The following is a 15,591-nucleotide window of genomic DNA, read 5'->3' as shown; positions in this document are numbered from 1 at the left end:
CCAGCTATTAAGTTCAGCATATACAGAGTGAGTATCCATAAAGCAGAGTAGTAAAACCCAGCTGGGAAGCCAAAAGTGTTGAGTACTAATTTCTGCATTTTGAGGGCAGAAAATGTTCAACCTCTGATAAAGAGACACAGACTTTGTGGTACATTGGCTTTCATTTGAGACTCCATAAAGGACTATCCCTAGAAGTAATGACCAGGCCCTAGAAGTAGGACCACGATTCTAGAACTAAGAGCAAAACAAAGGCTAAATCCAAATTATAAACCTCTTTGGAAAAAGATAATTCATCTAATGTCTCTCTCCATCTCTCTCTCTCTTCCTCTCTCTCTCTTCCCTTCTCTGCCCCCCTTCTCCCTCTTCCACAATATCCAACAACAAAAGAATTATAACTTTTCAAAAAAGACCAAATATTAAAAAGTAAGTAATAAAATATAGATAATAAACAGAACATTTCTATAGCTATTTAAATAAAGATATCTTATAGGGACATTCAATCAGTATAATCAATTGTAATTATAATGTGAGATTTTAGCTTCCCTTTGCTAACAAAGATAATACACAATGAACAAGTGGGCTTTAAAACTCAGGACCATAAGTTCAGTAAACCATGTTTATAAAAAGGAGAATTTGTAAAACAAAAGAAAAATACTATATCAAGAGATGTAGAAAAATATTTGGCAATATTCAATAGACTTCCATCCTAAAAATTTTTCACAAAGCAATAGAAAGAAACCTAGTGTGATTGAGGCATCTAAATATAACCTGCAGCTAATATTATACTTAGAATTGAGAGAATCAATGTTTTTCTACTAAATTTTGGAAGAAGAAAACTTACCCTCCTCTCTCTTTTTTTTCTTTTTAACACAGCTGGGCTGAAAGTCCCAGCCAATACAGTTGAGGCAATAGAAGTAAAGAATTGTGTGCAGATTGGGAAGGAAAAACAATAACCTTAATAAATATACAAAAATAACTAATATTTAAATAATATAAAATATGTATACAAAAAAGTTGATTTCTCTCCATACTGCCATAAAAATGAAATATCAATGTTTAAAGAATTATTTGAAAAATCAAGATATTTAAAATATTTAGAATAAATTTAAAGAATCGGCAAGACTTTTATAAAAACTAAAAAATATAGAAAGAAAATTTACCTATAATTTAAATAAATAGAAATGTAGACCTTTTCATTATTTGCAAGATTCAATGTAGTCAAGATATAAATTGCCTCGAATTAATATACAAATATAATAGTAAAAGTCAACATTTTTGTAACTGACAAACTGAGTCTAAAACTTGTATTGCAAATGAAAGAAACTTGATGATGAACAAATTCAATTAAAAAAACAATTTTGAGGGAAAAACAAATTTGAAGGAGTCACAACACTTTATTTCGAGTCTTACTGTACAGCTACAAAAATGAAAAAAACATGGTATTTGCATACAAATAAATAAATGAATAGATGGAACATAATATAAAGCCCAAATATGGAAGTATGAAGCATACATTAAATTTATTTTCTGAAAAAACTAAAAGGCAGAAATCTGTACTTGAACAACAATAAATTTAAAAAAAGAAAAAAATTCCAGGTAATATCATAAGGGAGACAGAAGACATAGAGAGGAGGGGAAGAGGAGGAGAGAAAGAGAGAGAAATTGATGTGAGAAAGAAACATTGGTTTGCATCCTGTACATGCCTGAACCCATGGGGGGGGTGGTTATGGGGTTGAACCCATAACCTAGGTATGTGCCCTGACCAGGGATTGAACCAGCAACCTTTTGGTTTATGGGATGACTCTCCAACCAACTAAGCCACCCAGCCATGGCTGGATATCTCTATTAAAAAATACCAAATATTTTATAAATTTATACACAATATTGAATTTGAGAGAGATTATATAGAAAATGTAAAAGCTAAAATAATACATCTAGAAATAACAGAGAATGTCTTTATAACACTGAAGTAAAGTTTTCTTAGAAGAACAAAAAAATTCAAAAAATAAAATATTTATAAATGGAACTTAATTAAAATTACATAATTGCATTCTTCAAAATACCTCCTTATGAAAACTAAAAGACAAATATTACACATTTGGGAAAAATATACTGCACATATATCTGAGAAAAGAGTACACATATATCTATGAAAGTATTTGTTTTCAGAATACATAAAAAACTTAGAAGTTCATAATAGATAAATAACCAATTAAAATGCAAAAATAATACAAGAAACTCAAAAATAAGCTATAAAATTGTCTAAATGTGTATGAAAAGATGGTCAACATAATTATTCTTCATAAATTCAAATTAATACCACATAAATCCCACAAGAATAGCCCAAATTAAAAATGCGGTAATACTATGTATTAGTGAGGATGTGGAGAACTTTAATTGTTATAAAGTTCTGGTCAGACTATAAAATAGTATAATTGCACTGGAAAATAATTTTTGTAGTTTCTTATAATGATAATCATATACCCAATATATTACCTACCAATTCTATTAATATTTAAATATATTAATAAATATATGAAATAACTTATATTTAAGTATTTGATACAATTTTAGTAGTAGATTATATTGTATTTTAATAAATTAGCACAAACACAATATGTAATATAAATATTAATAAATATACAATATATTTTTTTATAAAATTCTGATGCCAGAATTTTTATAGTCAAATCTAGAAACAACTCATGTTAATTAATAAGAGTACATTTTAAAACTATGATATAGTCATACATTAAAATACTACTCAGCAATTGAAAATGATGAATTTGAGTCATACAATAACATTAATGAAATCCTAAAACATTTTTCTGAGAAAAAGAAACTAGAACAAAAAAAAGTTGGGCTATATGGTTTTATTCATGTGCAATTCTGGAACAAGCCAGATGTCTATAATAACAGGAAGCAGATCAAGATCAGTAGTTGTCTGAGGTGGTAGTGAGGGCAGGTGTATAAGACTGGATAAAAAGAAAAACAATAAATATTTTGTTGAATAAAAATAGTCTGTACTTTCATTGAAATAATAGTTATATGAGTATATATATTCATCAGTACTCAGTGACCAGTTCTTTTAAGCTATGTGAAATTTTATTAGTAAAGCCGATTAAAATAAATTTAAATTACTCATTAGTACTTCATACTTTTCATTCAATGGTTGAACATTAAAAATGGAAGATAGCATCAAAACGTATGTTGTAAGTGTGCCATATTTTTAAGTCTATTTGTTTCTTGACCTCTATTGTGACCTCTTTTAATTTCTGTGGATTATAGCTCTTTTAATTGTTATTTTATTAATTATATATATGTTGAGATTAGGAAGAAGCCTATTACTGTAATTTTTTTTAGTTCTTAAATTGTACATATTCTTTTACTTTCTGTATTCATTCATAAAACACTAATTTAACCCTGTTGATAAACTAAGACAGTCACATTATGTACTATTTAAATATGCTCTTATAGCCCTGGCTGGTGTGGCTCAGTGGATTGAGTGCTGGCCTGTGAACCAGAGGGTCACTGGTTCGATTTCCAGTCAGGGTTTATGCCTGGGTTGCTGGTTAGGTCAGGTCCCCAGTATGGGGAGCACACACTGATGTTTCTCTCCCTTTCTTTTTCCCTCCCTTTCCCTCTGTCTAAAATAAATAAATAAACTCTTTAAAAAATTTTTTCAAATGTTTTAAAAATTATGCTCATAATTATATCCTCAAGGAAAGAATAAATCAAAGTATTATCCAAGTTTAATTAAAGGCACTAAATTTCAGATAATATTGCATTGAGCCAACATTAAACAATATTTTCTACTTTTCAATCAATGCATAAACTGTAAAACGTTCTTCATCAATCTTCTGCAGGAAAAAATTATCATGAAAGTCAAAGTACTTACTTGTAGGGAAAAAAGGCAGAAAAACCCAGCATATGTCAAAATTTTGTTAGTTTTATTTAAACAAATTTACACAAGCAAAATTAGTTTTTATAGGAAAAATCTCCTAGTTAGTCTCTTCCACAGTCAAAGACTTGAGGAGAACAAATTAACAGAAGGAGTATATTGCCTTGGTGCATTTCTCTAAATGTCTTTGCACTGGCAATTGAATTCAGAGATCATGCAAGGAGTGAGTTCCTAAATTATAGCCAGTTGTTAGAAGGGGCTCATTATATGATGTTAGGAAAACAATTTAGTGTATATCTCTTTATTGCTAGTATATCTTTCCTAATATTGCATATGTTAGAAACATTATTGCTGATCATAATGAGTATGTCTGCAGTGTGCTAGAGACTTATAGAATGCACAAGCATATGTGTGGTATCATCGTGTGGAAATGTTTAAAAAAAGAGATGGAGAGACAGACAAATTTACAGATTTTTGAAGACTGTAAGTCACACCTACAACAATCAAATGTCAACAAAATCAGAGTAAAGTGGAAATTGAATAAACTCAATTTCTTGAGTTTGAGTTCAAAGCTTGACTATACTTTATGAAATAAGTGAAGACTAATTGTCATGGGTATTCCTTAGTTTGGTATAAATACATTTGTGTGTGTGAATTAAGTGTATACATAGATGTTTCCATCTATAAATATGCATGTCTTTGTTTTCTTTTTCTTTCTTCTCTTATTCCCTTATGCAACATAAGATAAATTGATGTTATAGTATTTAAGTATTCTTAATTTTGTATCATAGTACTTAATCTATGAAGTATCAAGGAGAAGAGTAAACATCACTTAGGACTTAACTTCATCTTCTGAGGGTTAGCTCATTTTCAGTTGTACATAGGATAGTTGTATAATGGTAGGTTAAATCATGACCTTGTTTTTATTTGAATATTAAGTATATTTTGAGATATACATATAAGTGTCAAATGGACAAGGAGTGGATTTGTGATGGTTAATTTTGTGTGTTAACCTGACTGGAAAATGAAGTACTCCAAAATATGGTTAAATATTATTTCTGAATATGACTCTGAGGGTGTTTCCAGAAGAGATTAGCATTTGAACTGTGGACTGAGAGAAGTGATTGCCCTCCCAATGTGTGTATCATCTAATCCACTGAGGACCTGAGTGAAACAAAAAGGCAGAGGAAAGTCACATTTGCCCTCTCTTGACCACTGAGCTGGGTGGTTAATATTCTCCTGCCTCAGGCACTTACTGTTCTCAGGTCTTCAGACTCAGACTGGAATTGATACTGTCACCTCTCCTGCTCTCAGGTCTTCAACTACACTGCCAGCCCTGGGTTTCCTGCTTGCACACAGCAGAGTACAGGATTTCTCAGCCTTAAATCACAGAATCTGATATCTTATAATAAATCTTTTTATACAAATGCATATATAAGAGGAACCCCCAAAACCTGATTTATAAAAAAATGTGCATTTACTCTTATACCTTTAAATTTCAGTCACCTTCAAAGTACTCTCCATTTGATGCAATACACCTATCAAGACATTTTTTCCACTGCTCAAAACAGTTTTTGAACTTGTCTATTTTGATGCCTTTAAGCCCTTCTATCGTTGTTTGTTTCGCCTCTTCCTACAGGCAAAAAATTTCCCTTTGAGGACTTTTTCATCTGGGGAAACAAAAAAAGTCACTTGAGGCAAGATTGGATGAATGAAGAGGGTGGGTCAAGGAGGTCATGCCTTTTTTGGTCAAAAACTGCTGAATACAGCCAGCCAGTGTGGGTGGGTGCACTTGCTCCTAAATCACCCATCATGAAATGGGCAAACTTGATGAGTCTTCAAAAAAAAATTCACCGAAGTTTATTGCAGCCTCTCACAGCAATGCCATCTGATGCACTGATACAGAGGGGTTCCTAGAACACTCACCTACCAGGGAAAGCCTGTACTACAAGGGCCCTACCCTCCAGAAGATAATTCCATTTTTTCTCCCCCCTCATAGGTGTGTATGTGTGTATATATGTATGTATGTATGATTGCATGTATGTATATTCTGTTTTTCTGGAAAAGCCCACCCAATATGACTCTTAAAATCAATGCCTCCAGGGAAAGAGAGAGAAGCAGAATTGAGGAAGGAAAGGAAACAGGGCTGAGCAAAAAGAGAAACTGTGCTGCAGTATGGTCATACAATTAGTCAGTGTATTCTGTAGAGTGCTGTAAAAGTGGGATTACTGTCAGAATTGTTACAGTTTGGGATAGGAGGTTGGACCTTTACACTACTACACTGACAAGTCTTGAATGTAACCTTTTCGGGAAGCCCAACCTTTCCAAAGGTGACTGACTATCTTTTCAGCCAAGGGCAAGTCCCTAGGAGGTCTGGCTGTCAGCCTATAAACTGCCTAGAGCACCTATGATAGGTACCTAAATCTGGAGTTTAAACTACCACCTGGTTACTCTGTGTTTCTCAGGCCAGTGGACCAGAAGACAAGGCAATAAATTATTCTACTGGCAAAGGAAATCAACTAGGGTTATCATGGACAGCTTGGATTGCCAGTACACAGTGGACACATATGAATTTGAGTTTGTGCCATTTTTTTGCTTCCATGCATAGTGAAAATGGTGAATGGCCAATTCCAAAAAACATAGAGTTACAAGGACAAGACAACAAGGACTCAGATCTCACAGGCACTAAGGTTTATATCATATAACCAGGGAAACCAATTTTTCTAGTTGCAGCTCTTTTGAGAGTGATGAGAAACTAGAAGAGATAGTAGAGAAGGAAGATGATAACTATCGAGGACAGTTGCAGTGGTGGGATGTACAGTATACTTCTATGATTCTTGTGTTAAATCTTGTGTAGAGATTGCAACCCTTAAAGTAATTGGCACAAGAATATTTGTATAGACAGTGTGAACAGGTCAGCACTGGGGAAGTGGTGGACTGCTTCAGGCACATCTGACATCTCCAATCACATTTTTCTTACCCCACTTCTGGTTTCAGGCACCTTGAAATAGACTGTTCCCTTGGAGGCTTAACTTCACGTTGGCATGACAGCTTCTTATCCCTTCAGTGTGTGCTTCATCTTTGCCTCCAGATCTTGGGCTCTGGAGACCCTAGAGAGGGTTGCAGAACTTGCACATAGAACTTGCAGAGGTACTAGTGCTCCAACTGCCCAGATTCCACAGTGGGGAATGCAAGGTAATGCACAAATGTTCCCACCTCCCATTATTTAGTTGAACAATTCTTAGAGGCATTCTTTCTATATGCAGGAGGTTCCAGAGGAATTGAACCTTGCAACCCATAGACCCATTTGAATAATAGCTTTTGACATTAAGACTTATATTATGAATCTCATGACAAAAATGTCTGTGAGTTTGTCAACCCTAGTAACAACATGAAAGCTGTGTTTGCATGGGTTCCCAGACTAAATCCAATTGTATTGCCTTGATACATTGGAGAATTCTGAGATTTCTGCTGCTTCAATGTAAATTTTTTTCTCTATTTCTAATGTGAGAATTTCATTTCCTCAATTATTTCCTTGGTCTTTTCTCCAATATTCTGCCCTTTGGCTTAAGTCTGTTATTGAAGGGAGACAGCACTTTGAAGACTGACTTCTTTTGAAGGCAAAACACTTCTGGTATTTTGAAATACTTCACTCCATGTTCTGAACTCTCACCATTTCTGTATTCCCTACATTGCAAAGAACACTCATTGAGTTCAAAGAAAGCTCTACTACATGGATGAAGAAAAGCAGCATGCACTAGGGAATGAAAATCAAGCAGATATACCAGCTACTCTCATTTTCCTATTCTTTCTCTTCTTTCGATTTCAATGAAAGCTGTTCCATCCAGTGAAAACCACACATGAAAAATGGAACACCCTAAAAAAATAAGAACATTCCCTGGAAATTTTAAATCTGTTTGAAAAAAATAAAAAAAGTTGTGCCATTTAGGATCATTTCATTTAATTAGAAATAAAAATCACATATTTATTTATTGATACCTTTCAGATCATATACATTTTTAGATATTTAATGAAAATATATAGAAAACATTGCTGATAAAACTTAAAAGGGAGTTTTACATAAATATTTTGGTAATTTCTATAGTAAACATTCTATTACTATGATTATTTTAACTTCCACAAGTAGTGTTTAATTTTATCTCATTATATAAATTTAGGGCACTTGAATAATTTATATAATCTCATTTGAGATCATCTTTTTCAGTATGAATGTTGAGTCTTTCAGAAAGTCTCCTACTTCTGTTAGGTAGCAAGCAGCCAGGAATGGGCAGCCAGAGGAGAAATAAAGGCAGGGCCCTCACCATTACAATCTAACAAAGAACTTAATACAAGACTCTAGAAGCAAAAGAATACATGTCTCACCAGTTAACCCAGCAGTCCTGAGTTCACTTTTAATAAAATTGCCTGGGCGCCCAAGCATCACAAGCAAAATAGCATGGAAGGAGGGCAGAGTCCTTGAGACTGTGCTGAGAAAAGGGGCTTCTATAACAATCTCACTAAGACTGCTGGTGTTCTGAAAGTCACAAGTGAGAATTGCACAGGAGGGGGGACTAGGCTGGGGAAGGGGGCCTCTTAATAATTCCACTAAGACAAAGAGCTTTTACTAACTGAGAAAGAAAGCATTTGTAGCTGTACATTGTACCCACAGGGAAGAAGAAGGGGAATGTAGAAGTCAGGATAATTTGGTTTGCCTCTGATTGGAGGTCTGATGATTATATTTGCTGTTGCATTATTTTTTGTATTTTTTTCTTTAAACAGAATTATTAAGGTATAACTGATTTCCAAAATATCACACATATTTAAAATGTATAGCTGATGAGTTTGGGCATCTGCAAGCACCCATGATATCACCATCACTATCAGGGTGTTAAATATAAGTGTAAATATAAATATAAGTAAAATTTCCCAAAGTTCCCAGGTGTCTCTGTTTTTTTTTCTGTTTGACTTTGTATTTTTATGGTAAGAACATTTAACATAAGATCTACCCTCCTAACAAATTTTGAGGTTTATAATACTATATTGTTAACAATAGTTCTCCTTCTGGATATATAAATAAATTAAATGAAATCAGGATCTCAAAGAGACATCTGCACTGTCATGTTCATTACAGCATTATTTACAATAGCCAAGATATGGAAACAACCCAAGTGTCCATTGATGTATGAGTGGATAAAGAAAATATGGTATATATATCTAATAAAATATTATTTAGTCTTAAAAAAAGAAATACTGTCATTTGTGACAACATAGAGGAAGCCAGAGGACATTATGCCAAACAAAATAAACTAGTCAGAGAAGTACAAACAATGAATGTATCATCCTACATCTCTAAGGTATCTAAAATAATAAAACTCACTGAAACAGAAAATACAATGCTGGTTGCCAGGGGTTGGAGGTGGGAGAAATGGAGCTGTTCAAGGGGTATGAGGTCTCAGTTATACTAGATGAGTAAGTCTTGCATTTAGAATAGTTGAATCATCTTGAGAGTGCAAACAGACAAGGAACACAAAAAGGACAATATAGCAGATAAAAATTAGAATATCTTTCAAATCTTTGGCTCCAGCATGGTTCTTTGATTCTAATTTATAGATGACGAATGAAAGCTAAGCCTATCTGATTGCCTCTTACAGGAGTTAAACATTAAAGGGAGATACATACAGACACTCAGAACCATTGGGTCCTGTCTTTACTGATGCTTTCTAGAGACACCAATAACTTTCTTGTTGGTCACCACTATTAAAATATGTTTATAAGGGCAAGATTTTTCCCCTGTGTTTAGGCTACTATATCTCCCGCACTTAAAACAGTACCTGGGCCATAGCAGGCTTTTAAGAAATTTGTGCAGAGTGAATGAATGACTGAATAAACACATAGGGTGGGTTTAGCTGCTGATAGTAAAGGGAGCTTGTAAGAAGTTAAGAGTTTTACAGCCTCCTTTCTAATGCTCCCATGATTCAAAACAAATTGTTCCCAAGCCATTTTTGTGCCAAAAGTATATTTCAGATAAAAATTAAATGCCTAAACATTTAACAATGGGATATAAGACTCTCTACTGCAAGTATTTTTCCACACAATGATACCTCTTCATAGATTCGACCTGATTTTATGGTCTTATGAATTTAATATCTATCAAAATAAGTATTCAGCAACCTAAGAGAAAAAAGCAAAACCCAACACTTAAATTATGCCTGCATAGACAATAACACTCACAAGAATAATGTATTTATTCAAAATTACTTCATAGAAAATATTTTTTGTTTAAAGCAAAGAAGCATTTGTTACATGGTTAAATCAATATTGAAATGTGTTTTTAAAGCCATATATTAGATAACTGTAATACAGCTAATGAAATTCTATAACATGAACTTTCTCTGCCTTGTAGCAATATATTATTTAAGGTCCATGGAAACTAAGTGTTTTAATGCACATAGTGCTGTTGATCATTATAGGTTTTTGACATCTTAAAAACAGGTTGTGTTTACATCATGCAGATATAGAGATAAACAAACACCAAAAGTCTCTTCTGAAATACAAGATTTCATTTTACAGGTGTTTATTATGAACAGCAAGCTTTTTGCAAATGATTAGATTCAGGCTGAAATGGCACTGAATGACTTTTGCTTGAGTTTGTAGGGCTGTTAAAATTGTTGACAGCTTTTTTTCCCCACAAAAAGTACAATGGCATTCAAGGAGATGACAGGATACATTGTCCCTTTTTTATATCCTTAAGTTCTGTTGCTAACTGTGTAAGTGTAAGAGCAAGGAAAATTTGAAAAATGTTATACCTTATTCTTAACTTCTACTTCTTCATGTCCACCCTAGATTTCCAACTTCGGTCTCATTACCCAATCCAGAGTTGTCTTCAGCCTCCATCCTAAGCATAAGAGCAGACTATTGTGTTCCCCACCCTCCCGGTCCAGGCAAAATGCCAGCAACCAAACATTCATGTCTGTCATATGAGGTCTGTCCAGAAAAATCAAACCATTGTTAATATGACAAGAATGGTTTGCACGACATCAATGTAACTTGGCAGCCAAGGATAGCAGACTGTAAAGTGCATGTGTGAATAATGATGATGTCACTGTACTAATCAATGGAGATGGTAAACGTCCTTGTGTGAGCATGTATGCTGTTTGTCCATTGCATTCAAAATGACTGAACAAGCAGAGTAATGCGTCTACATCAAATTTTGCATTAAGCTTGAATGATGCAGACACCAGCCTGAGGTGTCTGCATTATTATGGATGAAATGAGACATTCACACAGACTACCCAGTCTGGTGGAGGAAAAGGGACAGCACGGCTTTTCTCTCAAGGGGAGCAAAAATCACGGCCTCTGCCATGTCAGGCCTTTATTTCTATCTCTGAACATTACATGATGGTCCTCATTTACTATGCACAGGTTTGCTTTAGGTGGTTATCTTTTACAGAAAACAAAGGAGCCAATGCTGCTAACCACATCACAGAAGAGGGATATTTGCAAATGAAAAGGCAAAAGTGGTTGAACTGGTCACACTCATCCCTGGAAGGGTTAGCATGGATTTTAGGAAGTTACATGGCAGTAAATGTCCTCAATTCAGGGTGAGGGAGTTTTTTTAGCAAGAACAAGACTCAAAGCAGCCTAGGCACATTACGGGCCTGATTCCCCATGGGAGAACTTATCTGTGGGCACGGGTCCTGTGCATCTCCGAGTGGGAGCTGAGCCCATGCTATGCAGAATGGTCTCCTACACTTAAATATTTCTCCACAGAAAACTATTCAGACAATACAGAAGGCTGCTGCTATGGGCTACTTGGTGATTAGCAACTTCATCACAATAGTGCGTCCACTCATGCATAATGTCTCATGTAGAGATTTTTGGTGAAACACCAAATCACCCAGGTGACTCAGCCCCTCCACAGCCCAGATTTGGCACCCTGTGACTTCTGGCTTTTCCCAAAACTAAAATCACCTTTGAAAAGGGAAGGATTTCAGACTGCCGATGAGATTCAGGAAAATATGATGGGGCAGGAGATGGTGATTGGGAGAACTGTGTGAGGTTCCAAGATGCCTACTTTGAAGGAGACTGAGATGTCATTGTCCTGTGTGCAATGTTTTTTGTATCTTATATCTTCTTCAATAAATGCGTTTATTTTTCATAGTCCATGGCTGGATACCTTCTGGACAGACCTGGTATACCACCTTGTAGGCTACTTTCTATGGGTTTGGAGTAAATGATTACTTTATATAAAGGTGTTAATTTAACTTAATATTGATAAAATTTCACTTCAGGAATAAGGAAACATCTATTAGATAATGAGCTATAGGGAACATGGTCCAACATTAGAATATTGTGTTATTTCAAAGGAATGTCATATCAACTTGAGGGGATAAAATTAATTTGTACAGCAACATGATTTTACTTAGGAGTGCAAAATATTCCTTTAAATACTAGGTACCTAAAGTTTATAAATGGGCTCAAGAAAAAGTAAAGTTATTTTCTGGAATAACCTTCCCAGTCTTCCTGTTACAAAATAACATACACATAACTAGAATGTTGCTGCTGAACATTACATTGCAGCTGTATAGGTGCAATCTATAAAAATTGACACTGCTAAATATAAATACTACAATAATATTGCAGGTAATCTTTGAGGTATACAGAGACTTTTCAAAGGTTATCACTTTAGAAAAATGCCAGTGAGATTCAATACATGAAGATAGTAGATAAAAATGAAATATCTACAGAAAGTTTGTGAGTCTGTCTTTAGTGAGGTTCTTCAGTAGAGATGTTGACTATTATGGAAAGAAGAGAATTAGAACTTGGACATAATTATCTCATTTATTTCTTACCATAATTCTTTGACATTGGGATAATAATCCCTCTGTGTCTCACATGAAGAACTGAGGTTGAGGAAATTCAAATAATATATGCAAGATTCCAGAACTAGCAAGCAGTAGTATCCAAATTTAATGACAAAAGTGTTGCAGGTTCTGTGGTGTGTAAAAAAAAATAAAATAATACAAATTAAAAATATATATGTACTTGATTTAAAAAATCATAGGAAAATATCAAGACATTTAGAAATTTTAGACCTGTGGAATTAGATAAGAATTCACTCAAATTATAACTTCATATTTTACTACATACATAATTTTGACCATATTATTTACACATTTTTACATTTAATTAATTAATTAATTTTATTTTATTGTTGTTCAAATGCAGTTATCTGCCTTTTCTCCCCACTGCTCACCCCCACCCCAGACATCCCCACCTCTGTCCCCTGATTCCATTCCCCTTTGGTTTGTCCATGTGTCCATTATAGTTGTTCCTGAAAACCCTTTACCCTTTTCCCCCTACTAAACCATCCCACCTCTCCTCTGGTTACTGTCTGTTTGTCCTTAATTTCAATGTCTGTGGTTATATTTTGCTTGCTTGTTTGTTTTGTTGATTAGGTTCCACTTAAAGGTCAGATCATATGGTATTTGTCCCTCACCGCCTGGCTTATTTCACTTAGCGTAATGCTCTCCAGTTCTATCCATGCTGTCACAAAGTGTAGGAGTTCCTTCTTTCTTTCTGCTGTGTAGTATTCCATCCTGTAAATGTACCATAGTTTTTTTATCCATTCATTTATTGATGGGTGCTTAGGTTGCTTCCAGCACTTGGCTATCATAAATTGTGCTGCTATGAAGATTGGAGTGCATAGGTCCTTTTGGATTGGTGTTTCAGAGTTCTTAGGATATTGTCCCAAAAGTGGAATACTGGGTCCACTAAGATCAGGAACAAGACAAGGATGCCCACTTTCACCACTACTATTTAACATAGCATTGGAAGTCCTAGCCACAGCAATCAGACAAGAAAAAGAAATAAAAGGCATCTGAATTGGAAAGGAGAAAGCAAAACTGTCATGGTTTGCAGATGGCATGATAGTGTGCATAGACAATTCTATAGACTCCACCAAAAAACTACTTGACTGAACAAATAAATTTGATAAAACAGCAGGATACAAAGTCAATATTCAGAAATCAAAGGTATTTTTGTATATCAACAATGAAACATCAGAAACAGAAATCAGGGGAAAAAATCCATTTGATACAGCAACAAGAAAAATAAAGTACTTAGGAATAAACCTAATCAATGAAGTAAAAGACTTGTACTCAGAAAAGTACACCACACTGAAAAAAGACATTAAGGGAGACACAAATAAATGGAAGCATGTACTGTGTTCATAGATTGAAAGAATCAACATCATCAAAATGTCCATACTATCCAAAGCAATTTACAGATTCAATGCAATACCTATTAAAGTATCAATGGAATATTTCACAGATATAGAACAAACACTTCAAGAATTTATATAAAACCATAAAAGACTGAGAATAGCAGCAGCAATTTTGAGAAAGAAGAGCAAAGTAGGAGGGATCACAATACCTGGTATCAAACTGTATTACAAGGTCACTGAAATCAAAACAGCCTGATACTGGCATAAGAACAGACACACAGACCAATGAAACAGAATAAAGAGACCAGAAATGAACCTGAGTCTCTATGGTCAATTAATATTTGACAAAGAGCAGCCACATAAAATGGAGTAAAAATAGCTTCTTCAAAAAATGGTGTTGGGAGAGCTGGATAGCTATGTGTAAAAAAGTGAAACTTGATCACCAACTTACACCATAAACAAAAATAAATTCAAGGTGGATAAAAGACTTAAATATGAGTTATGACACCATAAAAGTCCTTCAGGAGAACACAGGCAGGAACATCTCAGATATTGCACACAGCAATATTTTCACTGATATGTCCCCTAGAGCAAGGGACATAAAAGAAAGAATAAGCAAAAGGGATCTCATCAAAATAAATTTCTGTATGGTTAAAGAAAATAGCATTAAAATGAAAAAAGAACCAACTGTCTGGGAAAACATATTTGTCAATGATACCTCAGGCAAGGGTTTGATCTCGAAAGTATATAAAGAACTCACATTGACTCCATCTAGGAAGACAAAAACCCAATTGAATAATGAGCAAAAGACTTGAACAAACACTTCTCCAAGGAGGACATACAAGTGGTCCAGAGACATATGAAAAGATGCTCAGCATCACTAGCCATCAGAGAGATGAAAATTAAAATCATAGTTAGATACCACTTCACACCAGTGATAATGGGCATCAAAAACAAATCAACAAACAACAAGTGTTGCAGAAGATGTGGCGAAAAGGGAACCCTAGTGCACTGTTGGTGGGATTGCAGAAAACAAAATATGATATTTTTCTATATACAATATATTGAAACAAAGTGTTTTATTAACTATTCACCAAGTGGCTGTCTTCCATGAATTATAATATTACCATACCCGTGCTCAACTTTCTGTTCCTGGGTTCCCATTAGTTTTAACTTTTAGGGTAGATGAATCAGTCAGTGGTTGATTATTCTAATTGTTTTTATTTGTTACTTTTATTAATGCAGTACTTACTGTGATTCAACATTTATTGATAATCTGCCATATGATATGTATGTGACAGATTTTAATTTCCTTCTATTTTTGATGTTTTCTGTCTTTTTGTTATTAAAACAAAACCCTGTATTACAAAACACTGTAGTTTTCTGATTGGTCTCTAAAACTATAGTCAGTGATGTGTTATGAAAATAGCTTTAGAATAGGAGCTAGGAGACTGGACTTCTAGCA

Source organism: Phyllostomus hastatus, unplaced genomic scaffold (assembly GCF_019186645.2).
Source record: "Phyllostomus hastatus isolate PE091 unplaced genomic scaffold, TTU_PhHast_1.1 phas_scaffold_317, whole genome shotgun sequence".
Taxonomy (NCBI): Eukaryota; Metazoa; Chordata; class Mammalia; order Chiroptera; family Phyllostomidae; genus Phyllostomus; species Phyllostomus hastatus.
The sequence above is the reverse complement of the archived record's forward strand: the minus strand, read 5'-3'. Positions refer to the sequence as shown.